Source organism: Equus caballus, unplaced genomic scaffold (assembly GCF_041296265.1).
Source record: "Equus caballus isolate H_3958 breed thoroughbred unplaced genomic scaffold, TB-T2T unassigned-0002065, whole genome shotgun sequence".
Lineage (NCBI taxonomy): Eukaryota > Metazoa > Chordata > Mammalia > Perissodactyla > Equidae > Equus > Equus caballus.
This window is the reverse complement of record NW_027222234.1, coordinates 725-12500: the sequence shown is the minus strand read 5'-3', so window position 1 is coordinate 12500 and position 11776 is coordinate 725. Positions and strand designations below refer to the sequence as shown.

At 60.4% G+C, this 11776-nt stretch overlaps 1 long non-coding RNA gene across 1 annotated transcript; it reads right to left on the bottom strand.

Annotated features, from left to right (window-relative positions):
• Positions 1-8299: 8299 nt before the first annotated feature.
• Positions 8300-9876, bottom strand: LOC138922644 (uncharacterized). The gene is made up of 2 exons (XR_011435766.1): positions 9785-9876; positions 8300-9009 (listed from the first exon to the last, which is right to left on the bottom strand). It is a non-coding gene; the product is annotated as an uncharacterized lncRNA (long non-coding RNA).
• Positions 9877-11776: the final 1900 nt, after the last annotated feature.

The following is an 11776-nucleotide window of genomic DNA, read 5'->3' as shown; positions in this document are numbered from 1 at the left end:
TGTCCGCGCCGAGCGCCGCGGGGCCGCGGGGCGCTCGGGCTTCTCGGAGCCCCTCGGGGCTCCCTGGAGGCTGCGGACGAGCAGCCGCGAGGCCCCCGGGGCCGCCGCCCTGCCGGGTCGACCAGCGGCCCGGCCCGGACTCGGCCCCCGGGTCCCGTGGCGCGCGGGTCGACCAGATGTCCGCGCCGAGCGCCGAGCGCCGAGCGGCGCGGGACCGCGGGGCGCTCGGCCTTCTCGGAGGCTCGAGGGCTCCGGCGACCCGGCGGACGAGCAGCGGCGAGGCCGCCGCCGGGGCCGCCGCCCTGCCGGGTCGACCGGCGACCCGGCCCCCGGGTCTGGTGGCACGCGGGTCGACCAGATGTCCGCGCCGAGCGCCGAGGGGTCGCGGGGCCACGGGGTGCTCGGGCTTCTCGGAGCCCCGAGGGCTCCCTGGAGCCTGCGGACGAGCGGCGGCGAGGCCGCCGCTGGGGCCGCCGCCCTGCCGGGTCGACCAGCGGCCCGGCCCCCGGGTCCCGTGGCGCGCGGGCCGACCAGATGTCCGCGCCGAGCGCCGCGTGACTGCGGGTCGCTCGGGCTTCTCGCAGTCCCGAGGGTTCCGCGGGCACGTAGCTGCGAGACCCGGGCGGCTGCCCTCCGCCCGGCTCACGGGGGCGGTCGTGTCCATCAGCTGGTCGTGCGGAAATCCCGTGGTTGGCCTCCCTCCCTCCCTCCCTCCCTCCCTCCCTCGTCCAGCCGCACGTTTGCGGGGTTCGTGCGACTGGGATGAAATAGACCTTCCTTCCAAAGGACAATCGGAGATCATCCATCATACCTCTCGAGTCCCCAAAAGCCAAGAAACACGCCAACCAAAACGCTTTTATTATGCCAACCGTTCCCGTTTTCATTCCTATCGTTTAGGGAGGTTTGGTGGCAGCAGCGGCCGAAAGCAAAAGGAAACCCGAGGAAAGCGGCTCCATCCACCAGGGCTGTGTCTCATCCGTGCCGACGCAGGAGGGACGGGCTTCGTTCGTTCGTTCGCTGCGGCCCAAATTCCCGGGCCGCCCGAGGACCGCTCGCACCGGCCCGAGGGAGGGAGCCCCGGCAGGCAGGACGCCTCCGGTGAAATGGCCAAGTCGACCGCGCGACCCACAACCCGCCCGACTGGGGGCGAGAAGGCGCATGGAGGAGGACTCCGTCCCCTAGTCGGCAGACGGCCCTGGGACAGGGACGTTCGCCAAAACCTCCCCAAGGCCGCTTTCCGTGACCGAGTCGGCCTCCCCGCCTGTACTCGTCCCGGCCCGAGAAACGAGACGCGGGGTGGATCGGGACCAGGCCACGCACCAGGCCGGCCGGCGCTGCATCCTCCCTCCCCCGACCTGACCTGACCTGACCTGACCTGACCTGGACGAACGCCTCCCCATCGCCCGCCCCCGCGAGGCTGATCCGTCCGGCCGGTGAGGAGGCCGCTTGTCGGGCGCCACCGGCTGCCCGGCATCCTCTTATATAGTGTTCGAGGAGGTCGACCAGGTGGCCCGGCCGGGATGGGGGGGGGGTGGGGTGCGGGGGGTGGTGTCCCGGGCGGCGGGGGGCGGGGGGGTAGGAGTGGAGAGGGAAAGGTGGGCGGGGCGAATGCCGGGGGCGGGGGTCGGCGCGGGGCGGGGCGGGGCGGGAGTTGGGGATGGGGGAGGGGCGGGAGGCCGTCTGGACATGGAGGGTCGGAAGAGCGGTGGTGACAATGATTTTCATTATCATTTAGAAAGAAGAACGTGGACTTCTTTAGAGGAGTCCTTTGAATAGCTTCTCCATTTAGTTAACATGCATCCAAATGGAGGTCGGGAAACTTGGGTCCTGTTAACATATGGATGGAAGTGGAAAGAACTATCGCGATGACCGTCCTTGTGTTTCTTTTATTTTTTCTTTCTTCCTTCTCCCCAAAGCCGCCCCCCCCCACCCCCGCCCCGCCCCGCCCCGCCCCGCCCCGTCCCGTCCCGTCCCGTCCATCCATAGTTGTAGGTTCCAGTGGTAGGTCTTTCGGGTTTCTGCTATGTGGGCTTGAAGGGCGATGCTGGGTCTGGGGCTGCGCCCAGGATCCGAACCGGTGAAAACCTGGGCCGTCGAAGCCGGGGGTCGGGGTGGGGGCGCGTACTTGACCGCTCGTCCACGGGCTCGGCCCCCGGCCCTTGTTTTCTAGGGAGAGAGACAGAGAGACCCGATCCATTTTCTCTTGGCCTCTAAAGCGTGTGTGTGGTCGAAAGGCGACGGAGAGAGGGGTTCTGGTCCAGAAAGCCCCGACCGCGCCGCCACGGGGATCGGTCGGTCCCGCCCGAACCGTCCGAGTCGGAAAGGAACGGACAGCTTTCCTCCTTTGGGCCCCTGACTTGGGACCAACAGGGGAAGAGAAACAGGCCTCTCTCCCTCACACCCTGGCCCCTTCCCCCAGGACGCCCTCCTTCTAGTCAGCCCGCCTCTGGCTTTTCCACACGCCGACGACCGCTCGTCGGCATGGACCCACCTTCCTTGGGGGACACCACCACACGACTCTCCCACTCGTCTGCCTGCCTTTCGTTGGCGTCGCTGCCAAAGGCGAGGGGTAGGGGTGGCGGTGGCAGGGACGGCAGGGGCCCAGCGGCTCTCTGGAGGGTGAGGAAGTCTTGCTGGTTCTCCTAGGTCGGTGATCTTTCTCGATCTCCACACACATTCTTCGTTTGGGGAGCCAAGAGACGCCCTCTGAGGAATCCCTATGGCCAGGGTCGATCACTTACTCGCTCACTGCCTCGGCCTCGGCCTCGGCCTCGGCCTCTGTCCATCTTGTCTCTCTCCCTCCCTCCCTCCCTCCCTCCCTCCCTCGTCGGTCTCTGTGTGTGGACGTCTAGGTGGAGGCGAGGCAGGGAGGCCATCCACCCACCCACCCACCTCGTGGTTTACCACACGCTCTACACGGAGGTAGAATTCCCATCCCACCGAATCCATCCTTTCCACGGGGCACAAGCCAGTGGCCTTCGGGGGTCTCTCTCCCCAAGGTGGCGCATCCGTCACGGCTATCTATTTCCAGAAGGTTTCCGTTTCCATCCCCTCCCTCCGAAAGAAAAAACGGCCCCACTCCCGGATCTGCCTCACCACGACCACCACCACCACCACCGCCGCCGCCGCCGCCGCCGCCGCCGCCGCCGCCGCCGCCATCTGCTGTCGCCCTCTAGGGTTGGACCGTTCTAGCTCTCTCCTCTGTGTGGAATCGCAACGTAGGTCGCCTTGGATGTCTGGCACCTCTCACTTAGCAGAAGGTTTTGGAGGCTCAGGCTGGGCCACGCTTTGGCCCGGGTCAGTGTTCCGTTCCTCCGGACGGCTTCCTCGTTTTCCACGAGAAGGAGCCGTGAAGACGGAAAGGAAGGGCGGATGGATGGCTTCTCCCGTGCTACCGAGTCCCTCTCCCCTTTTCCCCAAAGCGTGAGGGGCGGTCGACAGGATCGTCTCTGATGACAAAAGTCAGAGGCACCCCGGGTCAGACACCGTGCGAGGCGTTGGTGTGTTCTCGAGACGAGAACACGTCCCCGTCAGCGTTTCCTGTCGTTCTCGTTCCGAAAGGATTCACGCGCCACCCCGTCTCCCTCAAGGTCTTAGGGCTGTCGTGCTCCGCAGCCGTCACGTGTCGTGGATCCTGGGCACCACCACGCCACCCCGCCCCCGCCCCCCCGCCATAGCTGTCGATCGCTATGTGGCACGCCTACGTTTGCCCAAAAGGGCAGTCCGATGGACAGCGTGGGTGCTTTTCCCAGCAGGCAGGCAGGTGAGAGTCACCCCTCTAGAAGGTTTCCAAGCCCCGTTCCATTCTCAGAGGCAGCTCCTTTGGCCATCAAGGAGGCAGGCGATGGGGGTGGGGGTGGGGATGGGGATGGGGCCGGGGCCTCTGTCCCTCTGTCGCGGTAGAAATGATTGGGAAAGGAGGGACGATGGGCGTAGGTCAACCATCCTGGGCGGTGGTGCTTTGGGAGCTTTTTCTAGAAGAAGGAGCGAACGGCCTTCCCTGGGAAGGGAGGAAACCAGAGGAGGTCCCCCTCAGACCGACCTGGCACGAGAAGGACACTCTCTCTCTCTCTCCCTTTTCTTCCTGACTTGAAATCAGGAGACAAAACTCCCCTGCCAAAGGGGCCCTCCCGAAACGGGGAGTGAGGAAGACCTCCTTCTCTTCACGGCTGAAGTTCTCCCTGCCTTTCCTGGACGGGAAGGATAGCACCTACGCCCGCTGCCGTCGGCGACTTTTAGTCCGCCTGGAGAGGAAGAAATTCTTTCCCGTGGCCGAACCCTGGCGGTTCGTTCGTGCTGCAGAGGACGTGGCCCTCTCTGACACACCCAGGAACCTCCTCGCTCCGGGTCGCTCCGGGTCGAGGAGAGGGAGTTCTGTTCTGTGGTTTAGAATGGTGCTTAAAAAGGGACATCGCTTACAAAGGGTCCTCGTCCCCCTTCCTAAACGGACGGCTCGGCTCGGAGGCGTGAGATACGTTTCGCATCCTCCTCGTCGTCTTCACTCAAAGTTTTATTGGAGTTTTGAAGATTTTATTTTTTGTCTTTCCTTTTTCTCCCCAAAGCCCCCCCGGTACATAGTTGTGTGTTCTTCGTTGTGGGTCCTTCTAGCGGTGGTATGTGGGACGCCGCCTCAGCGTGGTTTGATGAGCAGTGCCGTGTCCGCGCCCGGGATCCGAACCGACGAAACACTGGGCCGCCTGCAGCGGAGCGCGCGAACTTAACCACTCGGCCACGGGGCCAGCCCCTTACTGGATTTTTAAAACAACTCCGGGGGCCGGCCCGGTGGCGCGGCGGTGAAGTTCGCACGTTCCGCTCCGCCGGCCCCGGGTTCGCCGGTCCGGATCCCGGGCGCAGGACCCGGCACCGCTTGGCGAGACACGCTGTGGCAGGCGTCCCACCTGGAAAGTAGAGGGGGATGGGCACGGATGTCAGCTCAGGGCCAGTCTTCCTCGGCCGACAGAGGAGGATTGGCGGCAGATGTTCGCTCAGGGCTCATCTTCCTCAAAAATAAAATAATAAATCGATTCGATAAAATATCAAATAACACAACCGCGGGATCACGACTTAGAGTCACCATTGGCCCGATGATGCCACTCCCCACCCCCCCCACCCCCCTACCCCCCACCATTTGGAGGTGCCGTCAGTGGGATTCGTTCCTGTTTGTCCATCTTTCTTCCTCTTTTTTTTTTTTTTTTTAAAGACCGGCACCCGAGCTCATTGCCAATCTTATCTTTTCTTTTTATTCCTCCTCCTTCTTCTTCTTCTCCCCAGAGCACCCCAGTACCTAGTTGTATATTCTCTTTGAGGGTCCCTCTGGTTCTGCCGTGTGGGACGCCACCTCAGCGTGGCTTGATGAGCGGTACCGTGTCCGAGCCCAGGATCCGAACCTTTGAAGCCCCGGGCCGCTGAAGCGGAGCGTGCAAACTCAACCGCTCGGCCATGGGGTCAGCCCCTTCCTTCGGAGGAGGAGGGGGGGGGAGGAGGAGGAGGAGGAGGAGGAGGCAGGCGCTGTGTGAAGTCGCCAGTGAGTCTGTGGAAAGAGACGGAGGATTTCCCATGGGAAGCTGGGGCGGGGGACACGGACCAATGTCGTGCGAACTTGAAGGTGAATGATCAAAAAACCCACACACGCCTAGAGCAGCGGGTTGCCAGTTAGGAGTTTGCTTGCCGGGCCCATAACGCAGGGCTCATCGATGAGCCAAACCGTCCGTGATCCTCAAGCAGTCTAGTAGGGTTAGAGAAAGGAGGGGGGCACTCTTTCTGCCCCAGACGAGGCGAGTTTCTCAGACAGCCACCCTGCCCCAACATCTTCCCTCCCTGCCTCCCGGCCCTTGGCGGACTGCGGCCTAAGGGTGGGGGAATTGAAGAAAGCCGTTCAATGGAAAAGAGCCCGAGGCCATGGGAGAGAGCTTCCTGCACTTGAATGAAGCCCTGACACCAGGCCCGTCGGAATGAATGGGCCTGACCTCCCCTCCCCCCCCCCCCCTCCCAGGCTGGCGAGTCCCACCGACTCGACTCGGCAGTGGAAGGCTAGGGGTTTCCTCCGAAATGGTGAACCGGCCCCCTTGTCCACAGGAAAACCACACACGGCTACAGCCTAGGCAGGATCTCGGGCCAAGTCGTCAGGGTGGCAAGATGATGGTGGATGAGAGGAAACTTGTTCTGGGACCGCCCCGCCCCCCCCCATCGCCTCTCTGGCTGAGAAGAGGGCTGGGGAGCGGTGAGGGTCAGGGGGAGAGTGGGGGCGGGGCCGGGACAGGGACCACCGGGCAGTAGGACGGGAGTAGCCCTGAGGCCTGCCTGCCTGCCTGCCTGCCTGCCTGCCTGCCTGCCTGCTTCCTTCCCTGCCGGCGCAGGGCTGAGAGAGGCACGGGGCACGCTGGCTCCTGCCCCTTCACTCATTCGGGAAGCCTTCTGTTGTTGCTCCTGAGGTGCCGGCTGCGGTGACAGACAGAGCAAAACTCCTCTCTCTGTCTATTTCTTCAAAGGCCCGAGTCTGAGCTACGACAGATTCCCCTGTGGCTCGACCCGCAACCTCCCATCCTGCCAGACCAGACCCCTTGTCCAAAAACCTCCACTGGAGGAGCTCTTTCACCTGACCCGGAAAGGAAACACCAGCCCTGCCTCAGCCTCACACCCACCACCACCACCACCATCACAACCATCCCCCCCCCCCGCCCCACTCTCCTCCGGACCCAGATACCTAACAGAGAGAACAAAAATCCAAAAATCCTGCTGCTCTCCTTCTACCGCCTCCACTTTAGAAGAGTCGGTCTCCCCCGAACACCTCAGACTCTGTGACTTCCCGCGGCCTCCCTTTCCCCGTCCCCATGCTCTCCCCGGACGGGCCCCATCTTACACTCGAACGACAGCTCCACCGCTCGGGGCAGCTAGACACGATGTCCCAAAGTGGCCCAGACGGTAGCCTGGTCGATTCCAAAGGACCCACACACGCAGTCGGCCATAAACGTGGTGTGGAGATCGTGGACGTTCGCGGGCCTCTGATGAAATCGCTGCTCCGGGGACCCCGGCGTCTAGGACCCGTCTTCTCCATGTTCTTCACACCGTTGCTCCTGGGCCGGTTATTCTCTTCCCTCTCGCTGACCTTAACGTTTTGTCTCTGCCATTGAATTTTTTTTTTAAAGATTTTATTTTTTCCTTTTTCTCCCCAAAGCCCCCCGGTACATAGTTGTGTATTCTTCGTTGTGGGTTCTTCTAGTTGTGGCATGTGGGACGCTGCCTCAGCGTGGTCTGATGAACAGTGCCATGTCCGCGCCCAGGATTCGAACCCACGAAACACTGGGCCGCCTGCAGCGGAGCGCGCGAACTTAACCACTCGGCCACGGGGCCAGCCCCCTCTGCCATTGAATTTTGACCGTGCGAATGTGACTTGCCGCTGTAGGGCTGCGTGGATCTCTCAGGCATCCTGCTGTGCCATGCGGGGGGGGGGAATCCTTGGTGGGTGGGTCGATAGACGTCCCTTTGGTTGTCCCCTGGAGGGGAGAGACAGAGGGGACGACTCAATCCACCACGAACGCTGATGTCGCTCCGATAAACCTGTAGCGGTGATTCTAGTTTATGGCCCGTGTCCTGAAAAGAACTTCCCGAAGGGCCAGCCCGGCGGTACAGCAGTTAAGTTCGCACGTTCCGTTTTGTCGGCCAGGGGTTCGCCGGTTCGGATCCAGGGTGCGGACGTGGCGCCGCTTGGTGAGCCATGCTGTGGTCGGCGTCCCGCCTATCAACGGGAGGAGGATGGGCACGGATGTTAGCTCGGGACCACTCTCCCGGGGCAAAAAGAGGAGAATTGGCAGCAGGTGTCAGCTCGGGGCTCGTCTTCCTCGAAAAATAAATTAATTAAATAAATAGAAACAACTTCCCAAACCTCTCTGATAACTTGAAGCTTTGAAGTTTTGCGAGGTGAAATCAGGTGATAAAAAAGTCCACGGACGGGGGCAGCCCCGTGGCCGAGTGGTTAAGTTCCCACGCTCCCCTTCGGCGGCCCAGGGTTTTGCCCGTTCAGATCCCGGGCACGGACACGGCACCGCTCGTCGGGCCGTGTGGAGGCGGCGTCCCACATGCCACCACTAGAACGGCCCTCAACTAAGATAGACAACTATGTCATGGGGGGGATTTGGGGAGAAAAATCGGGGGGGGGGAAAAAACAAAAACGGAAGATTGGCAACAGTCGTTAGCTCGGGTGCCAAACTTAAGACAAAAACAATTTCCTTGACGATGTAGATCATTTCCGAGTAAGATAGAACCTGAGACGTGAGTGGCTAAATAGAAGTTTATCTACTTTGGGTTTGTGAGGATACGGAAACGAAAAGACGTTTGGGTCTATCGAGGAACACGTCTCGTGCTTTATTAAAAGCTTTGACAGGGGACGGCGGCACGGCGGCATAGTGGTTAAGCTCCTGCACTCAGCTTCGGCAGCCTGGGGTCCTCGGGTTCAGATCCCGGGCGTGGACCTCCACCGCTCCTCACACCGGGCTGTGGTGGCATCCCGTCCGCAAGATCAAGGAAGTGGGGCGCAGGTGTTACCTCGGGCCCGCTCTCCCTCAAGCAGAAAGAAGAGGAAGATTGGCAACAGGCGTCAGCTCTGTGAGGGCCGATCTTCCTCACCCAAAAACTAAAGTGAGATGAAATCAAATAAAGCGAAGGAAGAGATAAACCTATGAAATCCCATGTTTCTAAAAGTGGCCAAGTGTTTAGAAATTGGCCAAGCGACAGACTGCTCATGGGAAGGACAGTTCCTAATTGCTGACTTCTTAGTTTTCACCAAAATTAAGGTTCGTGAGGGTTAAAAATTCTACTTAACGAATGCGATGAAAGCCACTAGGCCGGCCCAGTGGCACGCTGGTTAAGTGTGCCTGTTCCACTTCGCCGGCCCGGGGTTCGCCGGTTCGGATCCCGGGGGTGGACGTGGCACCGCTGGGCGAGCCACGTGGTGGTAGGCGTCCCACATATGAAGTAGAGGAAGATGGGCACGGAGGTTAGCTCAGGGCCAGCCTTCCTCGGCAAAAAGAGGAGGATTGGCAGCAGTTAGCTCAGGGCTCATCGTCCTCAAAACAAAACAACACAAAACAAAACAAAAAGCCACTAAAAGTGAATATGGGAAACATCTTTGTGTTCAAGGAAAGTGAGATGGCTGCCTTCAGGCAAGAGGGCCTAAAAAGTAAAGATCGTTTTGTCTGTGAAAAGGTGATCACGGGGAAAAAAATCTGAGAAAAAGGTCTGTTCGTGGTCAAGTGGCCTAAAATTGGAACGAGTGGACAGATAGAAATGGCGAGCGATAGGATCTATTGGAGTCTATGAGGAAGCCATTGGGTGTCGGCCTAATTCGGCCTGACAGTGTTTTTCCAAAAGGGCCTGACGTGGCCGTCGAGCACGCATCGCATCGTAGATCTGCTTTAAACATTTCCTACGGCAAGAACCAATGCCCTTAAGGGAAAGGAGCAGCTTCCCCGTGCTCGGGCCTTTCCTTAAGGAGAGGCATCTTTCCTTAGGCTAGGAACGGATGGTTGCGCTCACCTTTGACCATCCGGCTCACCTGTGACCACCCAGGCCCAGACAACAGACCTGCCACCCAGCAGTGTCTGTCGATCGCTGTGCTGACAGAGCAGTGTCGCGACTATCGTCCAAGGGACCTTTCGATCCTATGTGAAACGTCCTCTCTGGGGGTCTAGAAGCACTCTGTACACCCCACTTCCCGGGCGCCCTTTCTTCCTTCAGGAAGAAAGGCCCCGGGCCACAGTCCTTACATCTTAGGTCAGAATAAACTCACCCCGATTTTCACGGATAGATTGGTTCCGGATTATTTCCATCGACAGAATGGAATCAAGTCAATGAGTTTCAAGATCGGAGGGAAGCTGATGCAAAATCAGAATTGGTTTTTCTCGCTCTCGAAAGGATACTTTTCTCTAACTTCTAGTCTCCTCCTGATAAAGACATTGGAAAAGGTTTCTCTTGACCTCTGAGGGAATCGACACCAAAGACAGAGATCCTCCATTTTGTCAGAATGATTTCCTAGGCCTCTAACGGAGGAGGCCTCCCTCGGACGGGAGCTCAGCTTTTGTTTTGCCAACAGTTTTTCCTCTCTCTGCTTGCCTTTAACATCTCCTTTCCCGTTCTTCTTATTTGGAAGGGAAATACGTGCACCGCTGGGGGGGGGAGGGGGAAGAATTTTCTAATGACCAAAGAAGATCTACGACTGTTGTTATTTTGGTTTCACGGAGCAGTTCCACGTCCACATTTACCCCATTTTAAACACCCACACACACTCACAGCACGGCGCTGTGAGGATGTCCCGGGGAACTCGATTTGTGGAGGGAATGGCTGTGAGGTCTCTGCCCCCAACCCGCACCATTTGGGTGCTTCTGCTTGTTGATGAGGACGGGAAGCCCTGCTGAAATCCATATTCTTATCACCACACGTGAATCTGCACCCATGCTCCCCCCGTGTGTCGTCTTTGGGCTTTGCTGTGGCCCCGTGCGGAGGGAGACCCGTTTTGTCTTGTAAACTTTTTCAGCGGCCAAGCGGCTCGGGTCCTTTCCTCTACGACTTGTGGGCTCCGTCTGTCCGTCTGCCTTAGAAAGACCCTCTGGGCCGGAAGTGACAGGCTGCACAGCAATTCCTGACAGACTGCGGACAATTCCTCCGTCGTCACGGGTCCTTCTCTGATGACGTGCATGGTTTCGGTTTGACAGCGACCCCCACCCCCCCACCCCGCCCTGATTTTCTAAGTCCTCCCGGGACCCGGGAAGTGCTCGGGCCGCTCCGGGAATCGGGGGCCGGCAGCCCCGGCCTGCCCCGTGGCATCTCCGGGGACTTTTCCACCCTCTGTCCGCGTCAGCCAGCCGGCAGCCCCGGCCCGGCCCAGGAGTCACGTGGGGAGTCTGTCCCCTTCCTGGCAAGCCCACCCACCCCACCCCCCTCCCCGCCGATTTTCCAAGAGCCTCCTTCTGCGCCCAGGGTTGCCCTGTGCTGCCTGGGAGCTCCGAGGTGGACACCCTGGGGGCCTCGCGTGGTGACCTCCCGGCCGCCCCAAGCGGGCCCAGAGAGAAGAGAGAGAGAGAGACAGAGTCAGAGACAGAGAGACAGAGAGACAGAGACAGAGGTAGACAGAGAGAGACCTGACCCGGCGGTGGGCTCAGGCTGTGCACTCTCGCTGGCCTGGTTCCCTCCCGCTGACCCCTCCGCGCCGGTTGTTGGGCGCCATCTGGCGGCCGCTTTTACAGAGTGGCCCTCCTCCGGAGCCCCGGCGACATGAGCAAGGGATGGGACTTGCAGGACGTCTGTGTGGTTTCCAGTGTGGGTCTGTGTGGAACAGAGCTGCTAAGAACATTCATGCCCCGGATTCTGTGTGAATGAACAGGAACGTGGCCGCAGCCCCCACCCCGCCCCCCGCCCCAGCCCCCGGGAGTGGCGGGAGTGGGGCCCTCCAGACCACCCTCGGGTTGGATGCCTCCCTCCCTGGAAGGACTCACGGGACTCCACAAAAGCTGACTTCCTGGAGGTCCAGCGGAGACCCCCAAGGCCCAAGGCCCCCCACCACCACCACCACAGATCACTGTGGAAGCCTTAACGACCCAAGGCTCCAGCTACATACAGACGCTCTTAGGAGGCAAGATACACCAAGGGCTTATGTAGGTTGCCACTTTCGGTGGTTGTTTCCGCGGCGTGTGAGTTTTGGAACCCGCCACGCCATTTTTCACAGAGGCCATACCGTTTCCCTTCACCACCAGTGAGGCGTGAGTGACTGACTTGGCTTCTCCGC